The sequence below is a fragment of the Peromyscus maniculatus genome, chromosome 1 (genome assembly GCF_049852395.1).
Source record: "Peromyscus maniculatus bairdii isolate BWxNUB_F1_BW_parent chromosome 1, HU_Pman_BW_mat_3.1, whole genome shotgun sequence".
Classification (NCBI taxonomy): Eukaryota; Metazoa; Chordata; class Mammalia; order Rodentia; family Cricetidae; genus Peromyscus; species Peromyscus maniculatus.
This window is the reverse complement of record NC_134852.1, coordinates 134,689,822-134,713,919: the sequence shown is the minus strand read 5'-3', so window position 1 is coordinate 134,713,919 and position 24,098 is coordinate 134,689,822. Positions and strand designations below refer to the sequence as shown.

General features: G+C 44.1%; 1 long non-coding RNA gene across 2 annotated transcripts in view; it reads right to left on the bottom strand.

The window, feature by feature from the left end:
- Positions 1-12,835, bottom strand: part of LOC121826840 (uncharacterized) — a 42,048-nt gene extending 29,213 nt beyond the window's left edge. The window contains exons 1-3 of one of the 2 annotated variants that reach the window (XR_013044746.1): positions 12,708-12,826; positions 12,423-12,500; positions 4,651-4,786 (exon numbers count right to left, since the gene is read on the bottom strand). This is a non-coding gene — a long non-coding RNA (uncharacterized LOC121826840). Of the gene's footprint in view, positions 1-4,650; positions 4,787-7,170; positions 10,121-12,422; positions 12,501-12,707 lie in introns of those variants that run through there. The other variant, XR_006068983.2, reaches the window with a different exon arrangement.
- Positions 12,836-24,098: the final 11,263 nt, after the last annotated feature.

The following is a 24,098-nucleotide window of genomic DNA, read 5'->3' as shown; positions in this document are numbered from 1 at the left end:
ACACCGAGCAGGAGGACTGAATAATATAGTCTAATACTGGCTTGTTTGAAATGTATCTTAGAAGGAGAGAAAGAGTAAAATTTTCCATGGGGCAAAGTTCACAGCATAAACATTGCAGTGGGTGACTAGGGTATGTTAGAAGATGAAGAGATTGAAGAAAGGAATCAAAAGTCAAACTGACAAGTCACATGTGTGCACTTCAAACCCCTAGACTGAGAAGAGTTTAAGGTGGGAAGAAAAGTTGTGAGCCAGCAGCTAATACGCTGAGTCAATAATCAGTTCTGCCTCTCTTTCCCTAAGTGCATATAAAAGCACACAACCTTAAACACCATCAGATTTTTCAGTCACCAGATAAAGTCTTACCACGTTATAACAGCATTATACCAACTTTGTACAGTTCTCTGGAATCTACTTGGGTTTCTATTTGCCTCTTTTTAAGAAGGATTTTATTTGTCTGCAAAGCCCATATTGAACTGGTTTAAGAATCTAACTTGTACTGGCTCACATTCTCTCTAATTAAAAAAAAAATCTATTAGGCATTGAGAGAAAGAAGCAACTTTGAGAATGTTGGGATCCTCCCCAACATTTATGTGTCTTACTAAGAAAAAGCTCTTGGTTTGGATGAATTTAACTTTGCTCTTCAGTTAATTAATATATACTATTCCCCTCCTTGTTGCAATTGGCTTAGGGGTTAGGCTGGTCAACTAAGTTAGAGCACTCAGTGATCGGTCCAGGACTATTTTAACATTGGGGAAGAGATGTTCTCTTGGGTTCTTCCAAGGCTTGTGCATATAGGAAGCACATATCTGTTTCAGTAACTTGACTGCCAAGAAGACAAAGTCAGGAGTCAAGCTTGACAGATGACTGAAACTAAGAGCACTAATTGGGAAACATACCTGAAACATGGATACTCTCTGGGAGGTAAGCCCATATATTCTGTCCATATTCAATCCACTTTGCTTAGGTTTTCAGTAAACAACAACATCTGAAATTATTATTGCCTTAGACAAAAATAGTTCACATACTCCAGTCTGAGGCTAAGTCAAATAAGGACAAGCCCGTGCACAAGGTAGAGGGGACATGAGAAGTCAGGCAATAGGAACAATGTTAGTGTTTGATAGGAGAAGTAAGTGCCAACCAATGTTCTACAGTTCAGTGGAGAACATGCAATGAACAACGATGCAGTGTGTATATTGAATAAGTCTGGAGGGGCCCGGGGAGACGGCTTAAGTGGTAAAGTTTTTGCCACACAGAATGAAGACTTGAGTTTGGATCCCCAGCACCCATATAAAAAGTCAGCAAGGCGACTTGTCTGTAACCCCAGCACTGGGAAGTTAGAAAAGTGGATGGGCCTCTGGAGTCAGCTGACAGGCCAGCTATTCAATCAGTGAAGCCAGAGCTTCAGAGAGAGAGCCTGTCTCAAAGATGAGAGAGATTGAGAAAGATACCTCTTTATCTACTCCTGCACATCACACACCCATTTACACGTGTTCTCTCTCTCTCTCTCTCCCTATCTCTCTTTCCAAGAATTGGGATGAACTCATCATAAATATGTGATTAAAGCTTAAGATGCTAGACATGTACTAATTATCTGGGACTAATCATATGCAATACAAACAGAAGTCATAAATGTATACAAACATCTTATGCTGATCAAAACGACAGTTCATAAAAAATAATTGGAAAAAGATGGAAGCTGATTTTAGCCAGAGTTGGAACTAGAGCAAAGCACACACCCAGAAGCTAGTGATTCCTTTCGTGAAATATTTGGCAACATCTCCCTCATGGAAGCTCTCCAGTCAAACTCAAGTTTGTGCTGACTGACCTGAGGATCTAGTTAGAATTTAGATACACATGTTCTCCTGAATGTCTCTCTGGCCCTATTGATGGAAGCTCTGGTCTGGCTTCAAGCAAGGAGCAGATTGTGCAAACAAACTTGCCATGATCAAAAAGGGTCTTGCATACACAAGCCTTATTCAACATTCTTTTTCTTTAGGCTCTGCTCTGTGAGAGGGGAACTGATTTAAGCTGTGAGAGTGTGAAATATAGCTTGCTCTGATGCCCCAAGGGAACTCAATAAAGAGACCACTGGCAGCTGATTAGGTCAGAAATGCAGGCATATCAAGCCAGCCTGTTGACAACCTAGCATGAAGGCCAGAGCTCCTTTTGCCTATTAGGCCACAGCAGAGCGCTCATTGTTTGCACACCTAATGAGGAAAAGGACTCAGGAAGAATCTGAGGGAGCCCAGTACCTCCCTCTCAGCCCATAACAAAACTCACTGTTGCATAAAGCACCATTTATATTTTCTGGGAGGTAAGTTGGTACTTTAACAGCTGCAGGATCCAGAAAGATAGACAGACTGCCTAGCCAGGCTCCCCTCAAGAACCCCACCTTATTAGAAAGGAGCAAACAGGATCCCAGAGGGAAGTTGTAATCTTCTTTGCTGTGTCAAAACAAAAAACAAACAAAAAACCCCCGGAGTTTAACTCCCAATTTCTCAGTCTTTGTTTAGCTACAGGTGTTTGAACATGGGCATACAAAGAAGTTTCCCAGCAGCTTGGACTCAAGGTAGAGCCTCTGGTGGTAGGATTTGTCTACACACAGTATTGTGGGCCTGTGCTGTTTACAGACACAGTGACTGGTGTTACTGATAAGTGCTGCAGCTGACATTAAAGCTGAGCCCATTTTATAAGGTGCTTTCAGCTCTGTCTGGATGTCAGAAGTATCTGCAGATGTCTTTAGGAATCTGTATATACACAGATGGGTATGCAACAACATTAAAGAAAAAGAAGCCATGAATTTGAAGGAGAGAAAAGGGATGGTAGTACCTGGAAGGGCTTGGCTGAAGGTTAAAGACATGGAAAAATGATATATTTATATTATAATCTCAAAAAAATATTTTTATAAAAAGAAAAAGAAAAATTGATGGTACAGAGATTCCCCCCGAAGTGAGACTGGGAATGGGCTGTTTTAAAAATTATGTATTTTTATTTCTTAGCTGTGTGGTGTGATGTGTGTGGGCATGCATGTGCCATGGTGCAGGTGTGGAGGTCAGAGGACAATTTTGTGGAGTCATTTCTCTCTTTTGACATTTACACGAATTCCCGGGACTAAATGTAGGCCATAAGGCCTGAGCATCGGGCCATCTTCCCCCCTGAGCCATCTCAGCAGCCTGGGGGCTATCTTTAAATACATCTCCAAATGAGTTTCTAGAAGTGAGAGAAACAGGGACTACGGATGAGAGTTTCAGACTTTGGAGTGAACACAGATTGTTAGAGATGCTGATACTCTGCAGATCCTGACAGTAGTCTGGAGTGGGACCCAGCAGTATGTTTCTAGAAAGTTCTCAGATAGTGCCAATGCTGCGGCTTGGTAGCAGTGTTTCTCAAATGTTGGCGTGTTTAAGATTCACCTAGGACTCTGACAGAGTGGACTCACAAGCTTGTTAAGGTAGAATCGGACAGTAGCTTCTCTACTGATACTAAGGTCTCAGCTGCTACACCATTTAATGCATTGATTCCCAAATGTGGCTGCACATTAGAAACATCAGGAAACAGCAAAACATCCCAAATCCCACTTGCATCCAGTAAATGTTAAAATTCAGCTTTGACTTCGAATTACCGGCATCAGCAACTTCTACAAACTTCCACAGTAATAAGGATAGTTTCCTTGACCAACTGGAGCCATTGTAAATTTTAATCAAAGAGATGGTAACCAGGGAACCTATATATTTTTTACAGGCACCACAGGTTATTTTTTTAAGCAAGTAAAATTTAAAAGTAAACACACACACACACACACACACACACACACACACACACACACACACACACACACACTGAGTATGGAACAAGATGATCCCAGGAATGTATGATAAAAATGTTTTCACGGCCGGGCGGTGGTGGCGCACTCCTTTAATCCCAGCACTCGGGAGGCAGAGCCAGGCGGATCTCTGTGAGTTCCAGGCCAGCCTGGGCTACCAAGTGAGTCCCAGAAAATGTTTTCACTTTTGTTTTGGTCCAGGATTATGTCCATCTCTCTAGTCTATATCCTGGAAACTTGGATGCCATCTAAAAGTGAGGTTTTGATCATGTTTGGTTTTACTGTTGCTAAGAACCTTTAGTGGTCTCAAGACTCCTAGGATCTGTTTCCTTCATTTACAATGGGAAGCTTGTTTGGGGATGAATGTTCTCTAGACGCCTGCATGTTGCAGGGAACACCACTGGGAAGAATGAAACCCTTAGGAGGTGAGATCTGATGGGATGCTCCTAGGTCACAGAACAATTACCATCATGGAGAAGGTATGCCTTTTCCAGTCTCATTATGCTTCCTGGTTCATTATGTTCTGTTGAATCCTTCCCCTGTTACATACCACCATTGCCAGAGATCCACTGTTTCTATACATCTGTTATAGGAAGGTCAGCGTAGCTCACTTCCATTGTCTGTTTCCAGAAATTATTATTCTTTCAATAGCAGCCATTGATTTGTTTGAGGAGCTTTCTCTCTTTCAACTTTCTGACCCAGATTCAGGAATTGGCACATAAACTAGAGTCAAACCAATCAGTGCATCAAAGATGCTTCAAAGATGGTCATGCACATAGCCTTTGACCCAAATAGAACTGAAAACAAAAAAGTAAAACAAAGGGCACCTGCTGCTGGGAGACAGATGTATTCCCATTATCTGAAGATGATCTTGTGTACTTCGGAATTGCTGAGCATACTCCATTCTGAAGGAGGGCCTCCATCATTGAGCCTGACATTATCAGGCTCCATGCAATATGAAAACTGAAAGACAGAGAAAAATTAAATTTTTGTTACACCATTTAACTCCTGAACCCAGTTATGCCCAAAGGCACGACCCTTTGTTTTATATTATGTGAACCAATTTCAGTTTCACTTAAACTGAAATTGTAGATTTGAATGTTCGCTCACTTAAAACTAAATGTGATTTTATTGATTCTGTTAGCATTGTGCAGATGACACAGATAAGCCTCAAAAGAACATGGAACTTGACCTAAATCTAAAAAAAGAAAATGAAAACCGGAAGTGAGCAAGAATGTAACTCCTCTGAGTATTTCCCATCTTGCAATAAGCATTAGATGGCTGACACAAACATTTCATGCCAGGCTACTGTCTTCCATAGTGAGAAGAGACAATTCCCCTTGCTCATCCTGACAGCATTTGAAAAGTTCCGTGCAATTCTCTAGATGTACCTCTTGATCTCACTTCAGCAGCCAGCCACTATGTGATCAGTTGGCACTATGAGTGGGGGGGATTTTTGAAAGGTTCATGATGATTTTTAAAGTAATAAAACCAGCATATGAGACCTCATTAGTTATTAGAAGGAACAAAAATGCTTGTCCTCACTAGAGCAGTCTTCTCAGCCAGGGGCTGAGATATCTAGAGCTGTGTGCTGCTGGCCTCTCATAGAAGACCAGGACTTGGGAAGATGCTGCTAATATCCTGTCCCATGTATATCCATGAGACTATGGAACCGCCAGTTCCTACAAAGCCACAGCTGAGGGACCCTCTGCCCTGGATCCCGTTGTGATTTCACCACTCACCTGGATGAATCCTGGCTGAACCGGGATAGGTGAAGTTCAACACTGAAATTTCTCATTATCTTCTACCCAATCAGAAAAGCCCAGAGCTATTAAGTTAAAGGTCACTGAGCATAATATATTTAGTAGCAGCTGGGTGTGGAATGCCACCTCAAAAGTTCTTATGGTGATAGTGCCTAAATGGTGGCTCCATTGGAGATGACTGGATCATGAAGGTGTTGGTTTTGTCAATGAAAAAAAAAATCTATTCATGAGACCATAGATGAATGGGCTATTAGGGAGTGGGGAGTGGGCCATTAGGGGTGTGAGCTGCCATGGTGTGGCTTGTACTTCTCCCTTCCACCTCTCATCTGCCACCTCTTCTCCCCAGCTACCTTGAGTGAGTGAAATATCTCTGCTCCAGCCCATGCTGTCCACTTCACTATAGCCCAGAAACAAGAATCAAAGACCACAGGGTGCAATGGGGAGATGATTCAGTACGTAAAGTGTCTGCTCTGCAGGCAGGAAGACTTGAGTTCTTAGATCCCTGGTACTTATGCAAAAGGCAGCGTGGTGCCATGTATCTGTAACCCCAGTGTTGGAGTCTGGTGCAGGTGGAAGGCGGGTGGTGCAAAACAGGTGGATCATGGGAGCTCCTTGGTGAGCCAGCATAACCAAATCAATGAGCTCCAGGATCAGTGAGAGACTACATTTCAAAAAATAAGGTGATGTCAGTAGTGAACACACTAATATGGAAGGGAAGGTTTCACACTGGACTCCAGCCTAGACAAAGAACTACAGGCAGCTAAGGAATGCTTAAAGTAAGAAAGTGGGAGGAATGTTTCTTCCCCAGGGAAGAGCCCCAAACCAGTCATTGGTTATCCAATACCAAGTTGTTGGACCAGGAGTCATATAGATATGAGTAATGCTAGACAGACTGAGCAGGATGCACACTCACACACACACACGCATACATGCACACATATACACACAGAGAGTCTCACAATAATGAAATAAAAAGAGGTCATGAAAATAAGAGAGAGATAGCAAGCAAGAGTATATGGAAGGGTATGGAGGGTTTTAATTTTAAAAAAATCAAAGTAATAAAATAAAGCTGAACAAGATAGAAGATACCCAGTGTTGACCTCTGGTCTATGCATACACACACACACACACACACACACACACACACACACACACACACACATACACTCACACACAAACACACATACACACACACATACCTCATGTACATGTATTAATACACACCATGCACATGTACACATACACACACCAAGTTCACATGCACACACACCATGAGCATATGCCCACACACCATGCACATGTGCACACATACACTCCATGGACATGTACACATACACACACATATACACATATCATGGACATCATGCACATGTGTATACACCCTGGACATATGCATGCACACACACTCACACCATAGACATGTGCGTGCATGTGTGTGCACACACACACACACTGTGACACAAACAGGCGAATACACCACACATATATGTGAACACACTCTCACAAAAAACACAAAGACAAAAAGAGATCAGGAGCCAAAATGCAGCCTCCCTCCTTTGGAGGAGGTGGTTTGTTATGGTGAGGAGAAGCACCAGGCAGGGTGGCTGTAGTTTGTATCCAGGAGATTCAGAGCATAACAGATGACTAAAAGCTGCTTGGAACTGAGCCGGACCACTGTTTTCCTCATCTCGTGTTTTTGTAGGCTAGTATTTGTGATGTTTCTCTTTTTCTTTTTCTTTTTCTTTTTCTTTTTCTGTGCATCTGTTGTTTTATCTTCCTTCTGGCAGGCCAATGTCCTGCATATTGGTCAGGTCAATTGGTGAGGGTCATGACCATGCCAGGATGCAACTAACAACACAGCTGTGGTTTCCCTCAAGAGAAAACCCATCAGCAGGCATAACTCAGGGATGACAGCTCCTCCAATTCAAACAGTTCTCTAAGATCATCGAGCAGTCCTGTAAGAAAGACTTTAAAAAAATGGCGCCAACAAAAAAGTCAACAAAGGATGACCAAGTTATTTTTTTCAGATGTCACACAGGAAAACAGAAAAACACAGACAAAAAAAAAAACAGAAATAGAACTGGAGACTACCATTCTTATACCCCAAAGGATTCCCTCTACTTTGTTTTAAACTGCAGAAAAAGTTGTGTTCTTACCAACTAGTAAAGCAGTGGAAGTTATGGAAGGAATGCTTTAAACTCTCTAATGGCTTCTGATTTGTGAAGCAATGATTCCTCATCCTGGAGATCATTTTGAAAGCCCATTGGAGGGTCTTACCACCAAGATAGAGGAGTGCTGGAGGGTAGGATATAAGGATCTGTAAGATTCATACATTTCCAAGGCAGGATGGGAGGAAGAGGAGAAGAGAGAGGAGGAACAGGAGAAGGATGAAAAGAGGGGAGGAGGGAGAGGAAGAAAAAGAGCAGGAGGGGGTAAAAAAGGAGAAAGAAGAGAAATGGAGAGAAAAGGGGGAAGAGGAAAGAGAAGAGGGAGATGAGCTAGAAGACAGGAAGAGAAAGAGGAAGAGAGAGAAGGAGGAAGCGGTGATAGAAGAGAAAGGGGAGAAGGGGAAAATAGAAGAGAGAAGAGAGGAGGAGTAGGGAGAGAAGGAGAGGGAAGATGGGGAGCAGGAACACTTTATTAACTTGGAGCTTAAAGACATCAGAATTGTCATAGGAACCCTTAACTCTCTCTTACAAATGCCATTTTCACCAAGATAAAAAAGCCTATGTCATCAGTTCCCAAAGCGGTCTAGCTATACTAGGGCTGAGCACACAAGCATGTGCACCCTAGATGACAAAAGTCCAATTTCTCACTAGTAGAGATAGAAAAAGTAATCCAGGAGGGAAGAGCAAAGGCTGAACTCCAAGTGAGAGACAGAGAAATCAGTACAGAGTCATGTCAGAGAAACAGGCAAAGATGAGACCATGGAGACAGGGGACTTCACAGCGGTGGGAATCCCGAGGATGACCTGACTTGTTGCTGCCCTGTCTTCATTTCTAAGAACCCTTTTGTTGTGGGAATGCCCACATTAGGACTGGGCATGGAAGCCTAGTGTATACTGGAGTACAGAAGAAGGGGTTCTCAGGAAACTAACACTAAGCCGGTTTATGCAGGAGGGATACAGGAACCAACCGGAAAGAAATCCCACTGAGGAAACTGGATTTATTTGAATAAGAAAATAAGTGACATATCACGGGTCATGAGCCAAAGCGTGAACTAAGTGCCCCCTGCCTGAATCCCATCCCATGTTAGTGATTGTCTGAAAGACTGGAAGATATACATTCAGTTTGCCATACTTTGTTTTCCATATGTCCACACCTTTTCCCATCCAATGTGTCGATATCAGATTGAATGCTCTGAAGTAGTAGACTTGGGAACTGGTGTAGGATTTCTCCCTGGCAAAGGGGGCAGTGAGTTCTTCTGTCTGTTGTAAAGTTGTTTCTGGTCACAGTGGGACAGTGACTTGTTCTGAAGCATTGCCCACATTTTTATCCTTGGATTCACTCTTTATCCTTTTCATGTCTCAAGTGGAAAAACTGTTATTCCCTGTGCTCTGGTCAGCAAGAAGACAAATGGAAGAAGAATCCAAGACTAGTCAGACACACACTCATCAGGCAGGGTGTGGGATGAGGGGCTGTTACATCTGGGTGCAAACATGGCAGTGGGTGACCCAGGTACGGGATGTTCAATTCTGGTGTGGAGGGGACGTCAAAGGTGTGAATTGGATCCTGCCCCTCCATACCCTCTGCTACTCCAACTGTTTTGGTTTCCATGTAGCATAAAACCACAACCCTGATTTATGGAGGGAGAGCCTGCATTTCCAACCACTTCTCTCACCTCACCAACATGCTGCTGTCCTACCCCACCTCAGTGTGCATTACCTTCAGCTGATGAGCAGCCCCGAGTGGTACCTTGCCTCAGCATCTTTGCACACACTTTGAATATCCTTGAATGCTTGGTTGGCAAGCATCATCTCATCTCTTAGTGCCCCCTCCCTCATCCTGTGCCCTGCCCTTCCTATGGTACTGCAGTGCTTAACTGCCAAAGCTTGTTTTCCACGTCTTCTTCACTAGCAGGCAACGTCCTAAGAAGGACTGGAGTACTTTACCCGTGTGTTCCTAGTACCTGACACTCAGCCAACATTCACTAACTGTTTGATTGGAGGCATACATGTATCAAGAACTGTGATATGCCTGAGATATTTCCATTTGCAAGCAGCAACTTAACCTACCACAGTGTCACTGATGCTGTGGGAAGATACAAACCCTGGACCTGAAATGAAGGTAAAGGTGTTGTTCACCAAATGGCAGTTCAGAGCATCAGCATCTTTTGTGGGTCTCTGGGAATGTCTTCATGGGCTGATGCAGAGTGGCCAGAGTGACACCTGCACAGGCAGATGGGGCATTGCAGGAGAGGACCCTGGGCTGATCTGCACAGCAAGCACCTTCTCCACTTCTTGCTTCAGAGGAAAGCTATCTCTTGTGGGGGCTTTCTGACACTGGCCATTTCTCCATTTCTCCAATTCTCTGACCTAAACAAAACATCCATAAATTAATTAACAGAGCATCCATCAATCAAACTGAATTCTAGCATCATGAGAAGTCAGCACAAATCCTCAGGCTGGAAGATCCAGCTCACACCAAGACAGTCTCCAGTCCCAGCACGTCTGACCAACCAAGCCTTCATTGGGTCAGATAATTTTCTCTAGGAGCCACTACATTCACTATCACCAATTTATTACAGAAGATATGGTCCATTTTTTTTTTGTAAAAGATACAATTCTGAAGCAGCCAATGGAGAATAGAGAAGATGCAAAGCACAAGATATGGGTGTAGTGTCTGGGTCTTCACATCTCTCGACACCAACCCCAAAGGCCCCGAATCCCTTTGTTTAGGGTTTTTATGGATGGCTCATTATGCCAGGATGATTGATGAGATCATTGACCACTAGGGATTTAAAAAATTCTAAGTAAGTATGGCAGGCTTCATTAACACATTTGTACAATTGTATCATGTGCTTTGATCGTATCCGGCCACGGCTCTTTCCTGCCCACCTCCTTGCTCCTCTTCCACTGAAATGGTGACCTTTCACTTGTGTGTTTTCTTTTTAAGTATAGATTTTACACAGGAGAAAATAAGTGATACTGTCTTTTCAAGTCTGGCCCATTGCCTTCAACGTAATTGTCTTCAGTTCCATCTATGCTCCTACAAAGGACATCATTTCCTTCTTTACAGTTAAATCAAACCCCACAGTGTATATATGTACACACTTCCTTCATTCACCTACTGATTGATGCCCATACTGATTCCATAACTTGCCTACTGAGAATAACATCATACTGATGATCAACTTAGTCTCAACCTTCCTCATAAAACAGAAACAAGGCAGAAATATTCAACCCTCTTTTCACATGGTTGGTTGCTCTGGCAACCAGCCTCCATCCTGAATCTACAGGTGCCCACCATGATAACCCTCATTATCTCAGGTTTGGTGGACAAAAAGATATTCCTGTCACTCAGGAAATCTTAAGTATTTTAGAAGCTCTGTGCCAAGAGGAGAGGGGGAAGAAACAAATCCATGATGAATTTTTAAATTATCCCATGGGATTTCTGCTTCTCAGTGTGTGAGTAAATATACCCTACACAATGGAAGAAGATGAAACTTCTACCATTAGACAGTCCCCAACAAAATCAGTCAGGCTTGTGCCCTCAAGAAATGCAGACATGGAGGAGGCCCATGAAATCTCTAGGGAAGAATAGTGGATGTGTATTTGCAGAGTCTAGGACCCTCTATTCTGAAGTATTTTAACTCATCTGGGCCAATTGCCGTAAATGCAGATATTGGCTATGTTTCTGAAATACTCAGCTACACCCTGTAGAGTGCTTGTGGCAGGGATGGAGGTTTGAAGCAGTAGAGAACCCTGACAGGCAGGAGCTGGCATCTCTGCAAAGGCCAGCACCCGAGTCAGGTGAAGAAGCTCTTGGGAAAGAGATGAGCAGCAGAAAATAGAAAAAAGGACAAAGCAGACACGTGAGCCAATGGAGCAGGGAGCCAGGGACCTGCAGTTCTGTGGGGACAGGACAATATGCATGTGGTGACAACTCTGTGGCCCTAGCACTTGCTACTGTGCCAGCACATTGACTCCTCCCCCGTTATTTGTTGAATTAGGAGCTGGATATTGGGATTGAAGAGAAACCTCTCTCGGCACAGGGCTTTGCCTCTATAGCTTTTGAGGGGGGCGTTGGGGAATCTTAGAAACCCAAGCAGCTTTTCCAGGTCAAACAAGTACAAAATTCATTAACATTCTGTGTTCACCACATTTGCCTAAGAGTCAAGGTAACCCCAACTTCAGCCTCCAATAGGCCTGGTTGTGTGGGGACACAGGCAATAAAGATGGACCAAGTGGTCAAGGGCCTACCTGAAGAGTAGGACAAATAAAAATAAAAATTCTGAATTTTTATCCAGGGTGATCAGCAGTCACTTAAAAAAAAAAGTTTAGTTTTTAAAGTGATGGGAAGCCAAGTGTGTAGGAGGTGTGGAGGTGATGAGCCAGACAGGAGCAGGGAGTCATTGGGCTGGCCCTTGACAAAAAGTAACCCAGTCCTATCTTGGGCTTTGGGTGGAGGCAGGCCTTGGGCACTGCCTGGAAGTCATTAGCAGACCCACTGTGAACCCTGATAGAGCACTATTCACCCAGAGGCTCTCTGGTAGGGAACAAGGCCCTCCCCGCTGTGAGTCAAGCACCCAGACAGGAAGACAACCCTGGAGAAGCTGCCCCTCTGTCGCAAAATCAGGTCAGAGCTATGAGCCTCTCCCCCACTGCCTGATCTCACCTTAGACGGTGTGCTCTCCTCTGCTCAGAAGCAAATTCTCCCTGTCGTCCACACTGCACTCTGTGTCTTTGCTGCATTCTATGGGTGGAGAGCAGAAGGTCTGGGCGTTAAAGGTGAGGATTCACTGATAGCAGACTGCGACTGTAATCCTAGCACTGGAGGCTGTGACAGGGTGCTGTGAGTCTGAGGCCAGCCTGGGCTATATACTGAGACCCTATAACAATCAATCAAACAAACAAACTCAATCAATAAGGGGACTGGAAGCAAGAAGTCATTAAAGCTCACCTTACAGGACAAGAGTGACGAAAAGGCTGAAGAGATCCCCACATCCAGGTATCATTGCAAAGAGTGTAAGCTGGCGCTATCTGTCAAAGGATAAAGGGCCCTGACATGCTGCATTCGCCCTCTGCCCTGAGGACAGACCTGCCCATGTGATGCAATGCTGTTTAATTTAGTGAAATATCAATAGCAACCTGTCTGTCAAGAAGGGAACCCCTAAATAAAGCTGGACGGGGTGTTAGATGGTCACTAGGGGCTGTTTTTGAATGAAAATGTAGCTACAGGAAAGATTGGGAATGATGGTGCTGGGCTCAGCAACATGGTGATTCTATTTATTTTCATATGTGTGAGAAATTATTTCCCAAGAGGGTTGTAATAGTTAACTTAGGACATGAGAGAGAGAGAGAGGTTCAGGAACTGGGCCGGTAATAAGAACAGACTTTGACTTTTTATGGAAAATATCTGGCTTGATAGAACATGTAAATATGTTCTATGTGATCCATCCGTTAGACAGACACAAAATCTATCCGGATTCCTGAGTTAGAACTCTTGCTGTGTCCTTCACTGTGTGGCCCTGGGGACTTTGTGTAGCTTCTCAGTGTCTCACCTTTCTCATCCCTAGGCAGCAATGATAACAACGGACGTCAGTGTCGAAAACAATGACGATGATAACAATGACAATAATAATACCACTTCATAGGATGATGTAAGTATTCAAAGTGTTAATACAGGTACAATGTGTGCCGCCATGCTTAGCCCAGCGGGAGCCATCATTAAATGTTACCTATGAGCAGTGCATTTCATGTTATTAAACAATGTATAATACCAGTCGGGAAAAGGATGGACTAAGAAAGGAAAGAGAAGAAAGGCTCTCATTGCTCTTTCTGGAGTAGAGGCGGGCTGTGACCAGCATAGCATGTTTACACAGCAAAGTCCTCTGTGTCCTCTTGAAGAGTCACTCTCTCTCCTGCCACAGGGGTAAGTCAAGGCTGGGAGCTTTTCCTTTAGCAGTACCCAGTCATCCTGTGGCATCCAGGACCTCTGAGTGGGAGAACTGCCTTTCTTATTCTCTTTCTTTTTATCATAATCTAAATTTAATAAGCCCATTAAAGCACATGTTTCAACAGGAGACATTGAACTGACTACAATATTTAATAAATTCTTCTCCCCAAGAAGGGCTTTTAAATACCAGAGAGGCACTGGAACAATACCGAACTCATCTCTTTTATGCCAAGGTCTTGTGTGGGTGTTAGATGGGGAACCCCCTTTGTGTGCTATCAAGAAGAAGGAAATAGTTATGATCACCTTTTAAAGTCCTTCCCAGGTCTCTCGACAATGATTTTGAATTCTGGGACTCAGCTTTTCACCTCTTTCTTCTTACAGCAGAATGGGACACTGTGTCATGAGAGAGGAAAAATTCCAGTGCCCCGAAAATCTACACTACAGTCAAAGGTGTCTGGTTTCCACCAAGGCTTCGAGGGAGGGTGAGTCGTCTGGATTTTATGCCCCTTGTCCACTGAGCTCTGAGACAATTTGAGACTTGCCTTTGCTGATCTCTGCCTCTTTGGTTGTGGTTCTAGTTAAATCGTTGCTGCATGGCTGTGGACGGAAAAATTTCCCATGAAAATCGATTCTGTAAATGTGCAGCCTCCTATTGCTGTGTGTACAGGGGGGCGAGCCAGGGTTTGGCTTATACAACCCAGGTTCCCGTGAACTCATTATTTTCCTGCCTGCTGAGTGCTGCGATTACAGGCCTACTCCATGGTGCCTGCTTGCACATCTTTCTTCTATATGGACCGAGGTCTGCGTGTCACAGGTAATACATTTCCCTGAAGTCTGCGAGTAGGATGTTTGACTACCTAAAAAGTAGGGGGTGGGACAGTGGGAACTCATCCTATCCCAGAAAGGTCTTTTCTGGAACTCAGAGGAGACTCTGTGTACTATAAATAAGAATTACGGAAGTGAGCTGGGTGTGCTGGCACATGCTTATTTGGAAGCACTAGGGAGGCTGAAACAAGAGGATCTGGAGTTCAGGGCCAGCCTGGGACATGCAGGGAGATTCTGTGCAAAAGCAAACAAATGTATATGTGACCGGTCCAAAGGATCCCTTGCCAACAGAGAATGGCATCTCTCAGTTAGTGCTCCATCCTCAACAACCAGGGCAGGCCTGTTCTTTGGAGACTGTGTGCCTTGAGCATCTGCTTTCCCATCTGCCCCTGCACCTCTCTTCTGTGCTTTCCTTTGTCTAAGATTCACTGACCTGAGTGGCTTACGGCTTGAGTGGGTATTTGATATATTTGGGGTGTTTAAGCATCTCAAATACACAGCCAGATAAAAGAAAGAGAAAAGACATTCCCTGCAAGTCCCCATGATTAGTGCCAGACCAAGGGCAATTGCCTTAACAGTACCCCTTTACCATCTTGGGGGACCCTCTCTCCCAATGAGGGCCTCAGCTCCAGGCCTGATTGGAGACACTAGGATGAATCAGCTAAGCCCCAGGGGAAAAGAGTGAACTAGAGACCTATGCATCATTGGTGCCTTCTTGCCTCATGGCTGTGGGCTGCTCACAAAAGAGCCAGGGAGGTCCCTATATCAGCTGGGCTGACAGCCTTATGCCCCTGTGGTTCCCAGGGAAATCATGCTTTGGTTGATCATGGTATTTCTTGGAACACTAGCTCAGGCATAAATACACAGCCGGAAAACGATGCCATCCTGGAAGATATACAATGTGTTCCTGGCAAGAGATACTGGGCATATCTCTTCACTGCCCGATGCCCTTCCCAGTACCCAGCTGTATTGGGGGAGGGCCCACAGCTTGGAGGCTGAAGAAATGAAAGAATTGAGCATATGTACTGCCTGCTTCCCCCAGGACACCTCTCTGAGGCCCTGTGTAGCTTGTACCCAGCATCTCCCATGACAACTGACTGACCTCCTAAGAGAGCAGAAAGAAGCCCCCCCAAGACACTAAACATTACAGAAGTGTGCCTTACCCTACCCTATTCACTTAGGGCTGCAGCAGCCCTCCTGGAAATTCAGGATCACAATTTAAAAAAAAGCAATATAGCTGCTTCTGAGAAGAAGGGAAACATGACACATATATACATGAATAGTCTTAGAGGGCTAGGGATGTAGGTCAGAAGCAGGGCATGCACTAGGACCCAGGTTTGATTCCCAGAACTGTAAAGAACGTGTTTTGTGACTAATCAACTATAGGAATTGCCTTATCAAATATAAGTACAGCTTTACAGTTTGAGTGCACAATACTACACATGGGAAAACATTTTGAAATGACAGCTGTGCCCAGTGGCAGTGATTTTCCAAGGCAGAGTAGTTGTCCCCAGAGTGGTTCACATCCTCAAGCCTAGAGCCTGTGACAGTGCCGCACAACAGGAAGAGCAGGTTTGCCCTGCTGTGAGTGACTTCCACACTGAGATGCAGAGTCCAGGCAGTCACAAGGTCCCTCCGGGGAGCAGAGGATCACAGGGACAGAAGTAAGGATGGAACAGGGTGAAGGGATGCAGGCCCACAGTGGGAGAATGCAGATTCTCCAGAGAAGGAAGTCGGGGTCCTCCATAGAAGAATGTGGATTGTAGTTTCTAGGAGCTGAGCAAAGCCAGGAGGGGACGTTCTCCTCAGGACCCAGTAGGGTGTTGCTGTGCCAACTCATTTTAGGACTTCTGACATTAGAAACATCAAGTGATGGGCCTGCTTGCTTTAAGGTTCTAAGCCACGGTTGTTTTGTAGCAGTATTGTCCAATGTCTGAAGCTGTTCATGCTACCCAGTTCCCTCCCCAGAAGCTTCTCATGTAACAGGCCCCTGGAACTTAATAGTCCCCCAGACCTTAGTACTGCTGATTCCACATCAGAGGCACCATGCTGACCTCAGAACCCAGAATGTAGGCCCCAGTGCATGCCAAAACAATGATCTAATCCATCAGAGACCTAGGCCATAGTTCCAGGATCTGGGGGAAGTTCCTAAATGTGCTAACCTTGTTTTTTTAGCTTCTGTGGTTTGGCTTCTCACTGACTGTTCTTGCTAATGGATATGTGTCAACCAGAATGTGGTTTTCATAGGTAAGAAGTAAAGAACAGTGGGACCCGGGGGCTATACAGTTTGGGCAAGTTCCCTGTGTAGCCTGAGAACCATCCAATAAAGACTTTCTATTGGCTTTAAGAGTCCATGTGTTTGGTTGTAGATCTCTGCATTGACTTCCATCAGTTACCAGATGAAGGCGCTCTATTGACAATTAGTCACTAATCTGATTACAGGTGATGGCCAGTTCAGGACCCTCTCCACTATTGCTAGGAGTCTTAGCTTGACCAAATCTGTGTGTGTGTGTGTGTGTGTGTGTGTGTGTGTGTGTGTGTGTGTGTGTGTGACAGTTGTGTAGCTTGGTCTGTTTGTGGGGCTCCTAGCAATGGGATCAAGACCTATCCCTGGAGCTTGAGCTGGCATTGGGGAACCTATTCCCCACGCTGGGTTGCCTCATCTAGCCTTGATGCAGGGGGAAGAGTTTGGTCCTGCCTCAACTTGATGTGCCATTCTTTGTTGATACCCATGGGAGGCCTGGCCCTTTCTGAACCTAGACAGGAGCAGTGCATGGGGAGGGAGTAGATGGGAGACAGGGAGAAGGAACAGAGAGAGAGAAAGGAGGGGAAACTGGTCGGTATGTAAAATAAATGAAAAAATCCATTAAAAAAAAGAGCCCATGTGTTCTCTGGAGTTACCTTGCAATACTTATTCCTAGCAAACATTTCCTTCAAGATGTAGATGTGTGTGTGTGTGTGAGAGAGAGAGGGGGGGGGGAGGGAAGGAAGAGAGAGAGAGAAAGAGCGGGAGAGAGAGAAAGAGAGAGAGAGGGAAACAGAGACCGATAGAGAGAGATACATATGATGAAATATATATTCATAATGAAAGAGAGAGAACAAGAAGCATAAGAAACATAGTGAATATCTTATATAAAAAGAGATTGTATCGTGTGTATATAGGTGTGTGTTTGCTTTGCTTTACACAAATAACCATCCACCGATCCTCTTCCTACATCTTATTTTTAATCTCCTCACAGCAGCCTGTATTGGAAACTTTCCCATATCCGTGCACACAGATAAGCTTTCTTCTTCAAAAATTTTTTAATATAAAATATGGAAGGAAATCAGAAGCCTCAAATCAGATTGGAGACTCAGCCTCTTTGCTGCTCTGGTCTGTGAGGGGCACTTGCTTCCCTTTGAGCAGTCTCGCTAGTGCCCAGAGGAGCTTATAGATAATTCAGCAGGTGGTGGTGGAGAGGGGAGGGTGCTGGCGTGCTTCTGGTATTGCGTGTATGTCTCTCTGCCTCTCTCTCATACCGAGTGCTTCTTTCTGACACAAAAAGAAGGCATGGTGCCTCTATAAAGCTGGGTGCCATTAGTGCCTGGACGTGGGTAGTGTGTCTCTACTAGGTTCTTTCAGAAATCACTGGCACAAACAATACTTGTTTCTCTGAGATCCAGCAGTTCCCACTCAATACTTGTTTCTCTGAGATCCAGCAGTTCCCACTCAAACTGTTAGTTCCTTGGAATCTAACTTCTGAAGATATCTGCTTCATCGCAGTGTTCTTGAAGATCGGGCTAGGTCAGATATCACAAAGGAAAGTTCCTCGTGTCTGCCAAGAAACCCCAAAAACCACCCTCGGAGTACTAGGGCTCACAGAACTAAGAAAATCCTGTTTGCTCACAGTCATGACTCGGTAGGGTGAAAGGACAGGCATTCCAGTTCGCCTAGATCAGAGGGCAGGAAGTCACACTGCCGGTCTGTATGGTGTGTTTCAGTGGAGTCACACAGAGAGCACTTAATTCTCCAGGTAGAGTGATCCATGAGAAGCACACCCAGCCAAGGAAGCTCAGCTGAGCCCTAGCATTGAGGGGCTTTCTGGAAGTCACTCATAGGCATGGGATACCAACATGGCTGGCCTTAGCTACTGGGTCTCTAGATATCATGTGAAGCATGGTGGGACATTACTCTAGTGTGGTCCTAGGCCCAAGCATACACTTGGATTGTTCCCTGTAGGTCACAGTGTTAGCATGAACTGTCTGTCCTGGCAAAATATTTCAGATATGTAAAGACATGCCTACTGAGGAAGATATTCCAAAAGGTCACAGACCGTCTCCCAGGAGGAGGGCATGGGTCATCCCACAGGACCTTTAGAATGTGCAGGTTTGGTCAACTCAGGTCTGCTGAGTCACCATTTCTACATAGTACGCAGCAGAGAATATGAGGAAACCCTTTCTCTCCCTGCCGGCCTTCTTCTATGCTGACCTCAAAGACTGCTGCTGACCTAACACATAGCTGCTACCACATACTTAGTGACATCCCAGGTGATCTTTGAGGTGACTCTCTGTCCACTATTCTGCAGAAGACAAAAACCAAATTCCAAGAGCTTGGGTGATTTATTTACTGTCATACTGCAAGTATGTTCAGGGAAAGGATTCAGATAGGCCTCTGACCACAGGGCCAGGCTGTAATGTCCAATGTGTTGCCCACAGGTACCCAAAGTGGCACCACAGACAGCAATCTGTATGACATTTTTTTCACGGATAGCCAACAAAATCATAAAGTTTCATGTGTTTTTAAGTGTCACCTCCACCAGGAATATTCTGTGGATTTCTGAATTTATTTCCCTCAGATGCAGAGTGTACTGAGGAAAATCGGGAAGAACTGGGGATTTCACACACATAAAAACAGGGATGTGAGCAGGATCTCCCCTTTGCTGTGAAGAGCCAGTGACCCACAGAATGGGCACAGCTCTTTCTGTCAGCCATCAAGGATGCTCAGTCCAGACAGCACCTGCACTCTCTGAAATTAGTGACACCTGGAGGTTCGGAGAGGGAAAAGCTGCTGAGCAGAAAGGGCATGGCATTTGATCAATCTTGGAAATATGATTTTAAATGTTAGATGTTTAAATTTCTTGGACCCTGTGCCAAATCATGAATCACCAAGTATTTAAAACTCCCCCACGGTGCTCGTTACTGCTTCTTTGGATACATGGGGAAACTACAACAGTAATTATTTCAAATTCATAATAGCTATTTTCCTAATCTGTATTATAGGCTATTTGAATGCTGGAATAATTTCTGACTTATTCATCATCGAATTTCCAACATTCAGAACAGTGCCAGGTATTTAGCGGTCTTTCAGTAAGTGGTTTGGGATGAATTGATGCAGTATGCAGGAGATACATTCTCTGTAAGATGGCTTACTCACCCTGAGAGAGAGCTAACCACTTAGAGATCATATGCTGTTTTGTCCAAACAGACATTGAGCAAACAGGTTCAGAAGCCAACTGGCCTGAGGTTGACTTTCAGTTGTGTGACATTTAAGATTATAACCTTGAGGACACAGACTGAGTACACCTAAGTTCTTGGGACTAGAAGTATTGATTTTGAATTTTTCAGTCTTTGAAGTATTTGCAGTTTTAGCATATTATATCTAGTAGATAGGTGCCGAGTCAAAGCATAAAATAAAATTTTGTTTAATAGATGCCTCATACACATGGCATGAAGAAAATACTGAATGAGACTTTTTATTACACCTGCATTTTAACTGAAATCCACCTGGAAGTCAGGTGTAAATTTTCTACCTCTGGCACTATGCCAGGGCTCAAATATTTTGGATTATGGACCATGTGGAGTTCAGAACTTTGGATGATTACCCTCAACCTGTGTTGATTATTTTATCTGTGCCTCTATTTTCTCATCTGTAAAAATGAAGATAAAAATCAATGGATCCCAAAGGGGTGTTCTTAGAACATAGCTGAGGACTCAGAACGTGAACATAAATGATGCAGGTTATGTCTCCAAATGATGTAGGCTATGTCTCCGAAGATGACTACAGCACTGTTTTCATTCCCTATGCTCTATAGCACCATGAACGTGACACTCGTTCCTGAAGGACTGGTCTGTGCTCTCTTGCTTTAAACCTGGGCTTGCCCTGTCATGTGTTCTGTTCACTAGATCACAGTAGAAGAAAGCCAGATAATGAAGTCTTAAAAGACCTTCCGCCACCATCTTCACCTCTTAGAGCACTGCATTTTAGAAATGAACCTCCATGCTGTGAGGAAGCCCAATCACTCAGAGGAGATTCAATGTGATACTGGTTTCACGTTGTGTCCAGCAAGCAGAGGATGAATGCCATCAATGAAACTGCTACAAAGTGTGAAGGAAATGACCGCTGGAGTTTTGAACAGGGAAACCTGTGCCACATGATGGACCAACACTTGGTTTCAGTTTGCCTAAGGTGAGAAGTGGAAAACTGGAGTGGAAATCTTGAATTGCTAATATTTTCAGGAGAATGCTGAATTTATTAATCGGCCTTTTTACTATATTAAAATATGGAGTGAAAGAAGCAAGTGTGCAATGTTCAAGCAGAATTTATATAAAACACTGTCAAACACGAACCTGAGGTTTAGGAAAGGTGTTTCGTTTCCACTCTCTCCTTCAAGTAAAGAAGAGTCTTGAAGTAAGTAAAACCCTGAAAGGAAATGATCAAATATCATGGAATGCCACTAAAATATGGCCTCCTGTTTAAGATCAAAAAGTATGAATACAGTATTCTATATTAAGGCCTCAGATAAACCAAAAAAAGTACCTTCCAGACCCCAGCATCTAAACAAAAGCACCTAGAAAATCATTAAGAGTGGTGAGGCCTAGAATCTCAACCTCAACCCAAAGGAGACATCACTTTGTTTTAGAGATTGAAAGTCAGCCTGGAACTCACATGGAAGCTCCTCACCGTGAAAACCAGATCTCCTGATGATGGAAGGGACTATGCAAGCTGCCAAGGGAGAAAATCAATCAATAGTCATATCCAACTATAAAGCCTATGTACAAAATAAAAATTCTGGTAAGATATCCCCAGTAATGCAATAGTGGTATTTTTATCTTGAGCATAACCAAAAGCCATCTAGACCAGACTTATGGCCCTCTCAATAGTAGAGAATTTGTTCCTGGTACTAAGTCTAGCCATTTACCCAGGAGAGAGATCACAGGCATTAGAGGAGAACCCGTAACTACCACTTCCCTAAAACAAAATAATTTCTAAATGTATTCTTAATGCTTATCCTTATGCCCACAGATAACTATAGCTCTCACCCCTAATCAAAGCTTATTTTTGCAGCAAATGGAGACTATTGCAGAAATCCACGAATATTTAAAATGCAGAGACTACATGGCCACGGGGTGCCAAATCCCAATTGGTATATCTGTGTTGTAATCTCTAAACCTAAAGTTCAGGGGATATCATAGGAGAGGGAGCAGAAAGATGGTAAGGACCAGAGGGTCAGAATATCTGCAGCTACATGGTATCTTCTACACATGACAAGAAAGCTGCATCCACAAAAATCTCAATCACATGGTCACCTACACAAGACTCGACTAATGAAAACACCAGTTGCATGCCAAGGTAGAGAGGGGAGTTTTCACAAAGTCCTACTCATAGATGAAGAGCTATAGGCAGTAAGAGAGGTAAGAGAGGGAGAATCTGCTTTCTCCAGGGATGTGCCCCATGGTAGGTTATCTAATCCCATGTGGCTGGCACTGAACACATGAACATATGAGCAACACTAAATACACTCAGGAGGTTGTACATATGTACATAATTATACACACACATGTGTATGTGTAACAATAACAATTGAAGAAGTCATGGATTTGAGAGAGAGACAAGCAATGAGTCACAGGTGGAAGAGGAAGGGATGGAAATGATGTAAATACAATATTCATGCATGAGATTCTCAAAAAATCTTAAATTAAGAACAAGGTGACCTTGACTTGAGCTAAAAACTCAAGGACATTTTATAATTTTATTATCTTTTATGTTTACTTGTGTGGTGTGTTTACATGTGTGTTGCATGAATGTGTGCTATGGGTGCACATGAATGCTTATAGATACATGTGCATACAGAGACCTGAAGTTGAAGCCAAGAATCTGCTTCAAATGCTCTTCAATATGACTCTTTGGGTCAGGGTCTCTCAGGCAAACCCTAAGTTGACAAACACGGCTATTCTTGCTGTCCAACCTGCCCCCAGGACTTCCTGTCTCCACCTTCTGAGGCTGCAATCACAGACTGTTTATTACCCCAAGGCTTTTTATATGGGTTCTGGGATCTGAACTCCAGTCCCTACTCTTTGTACAAGTACCTTACCCACTGAGCAGCCCTCCCCTCAGCCATGAGACATTTGTAAATGAAAAACCAAAAACAAAATTAAAAAGAAAAAACCCTTCTGATCCCTCATTTCTTTTTTTAATTTTTATTTTATTTTATAATTTAATTTAATTTTACATATCAGCCACGGATTCCTTGTTCTCCTCCCTCCCGCTCCCCCCCCTGCTGCCTTCCCCCCAGCCCACCCCCCATTCCCATCTCCTCCAGGGCAAAGACTCCCCTGAGGATTGAGTTCAACCTGGTAGATTCAGTCCAGGCAGGTCCAGTCCCCTCCTCCCAGGCTGAGCCAAGTGTCCCTGCATAAGCCCCAGGTTTCAAACAGCCAACTCATGCACTGAGTACAGGACCCTGTCCCAGTGCCTGGATGTCTCCCAAACAGATCAAGCTATTCAACTGTCTCACTTATCCAGAGGGCCTGATCCAGTTGAGGGTTCCTCAGCTATTGGTTCATAGTTCATGTGTTTCCATTCGTTTGGCTATTTGTCCCTGTGCTTTATCCAACCTTGGTCTCATATTTCTAAGAATGGGAAGAAAGAGCTACTCAGCTAGGAAGAGGCCATTTCTTTTTTTGTGTGATGTTTTTAAAATAAATATTTTCATTTTATAATTAATTTAATTAATTAATATCAGCCACGGATTCCCCTGTCCTCCCTCCTCCCACCCCCCAGCCCTCCCCCTCTAATCCACTCCCCACTCCCTCCTCCATGGCAAGGTCTCCCCTGGGGAGTCAGCCCAGCCTGGTAGATTCAGTTGAGGCAGGTCCAGTCCCCTCCTCCCTACACCAAGGCTATAAGAGGCCATTTCTAATGGGAAGGAGGAGAGAATTACACAGAAGGCAAAATCCAGAGCTCAAGGGGCAGTTAGCGCTTCTGAGAAAAAGTCCAGGAAACACCGATGGGCTTTGATCCATCCCCGTTCTCCTGCGTGCAGAGCAGAGAGAATTGAGAACATACACAGGAGATTTCAGAGTTGCTCTGGTCCAGTGATGACCATGAGCTCCAAAGCACCTGCCTTTGCCTCAAAGTTTAATGTGACTGTGTGGGGTCAGCTCCACGGGCCCAAAAAGAGACAATTTCTGAAGAACAGCACCCAAACACTCTCATTTAAAACCTGAGGCAGAGGCTAGGCCACAGTGGGCTGGGACTGGTGCTCTTCTTGAGATGAACGAAAGCTACATTTCAAAGAACATAAGCTATAG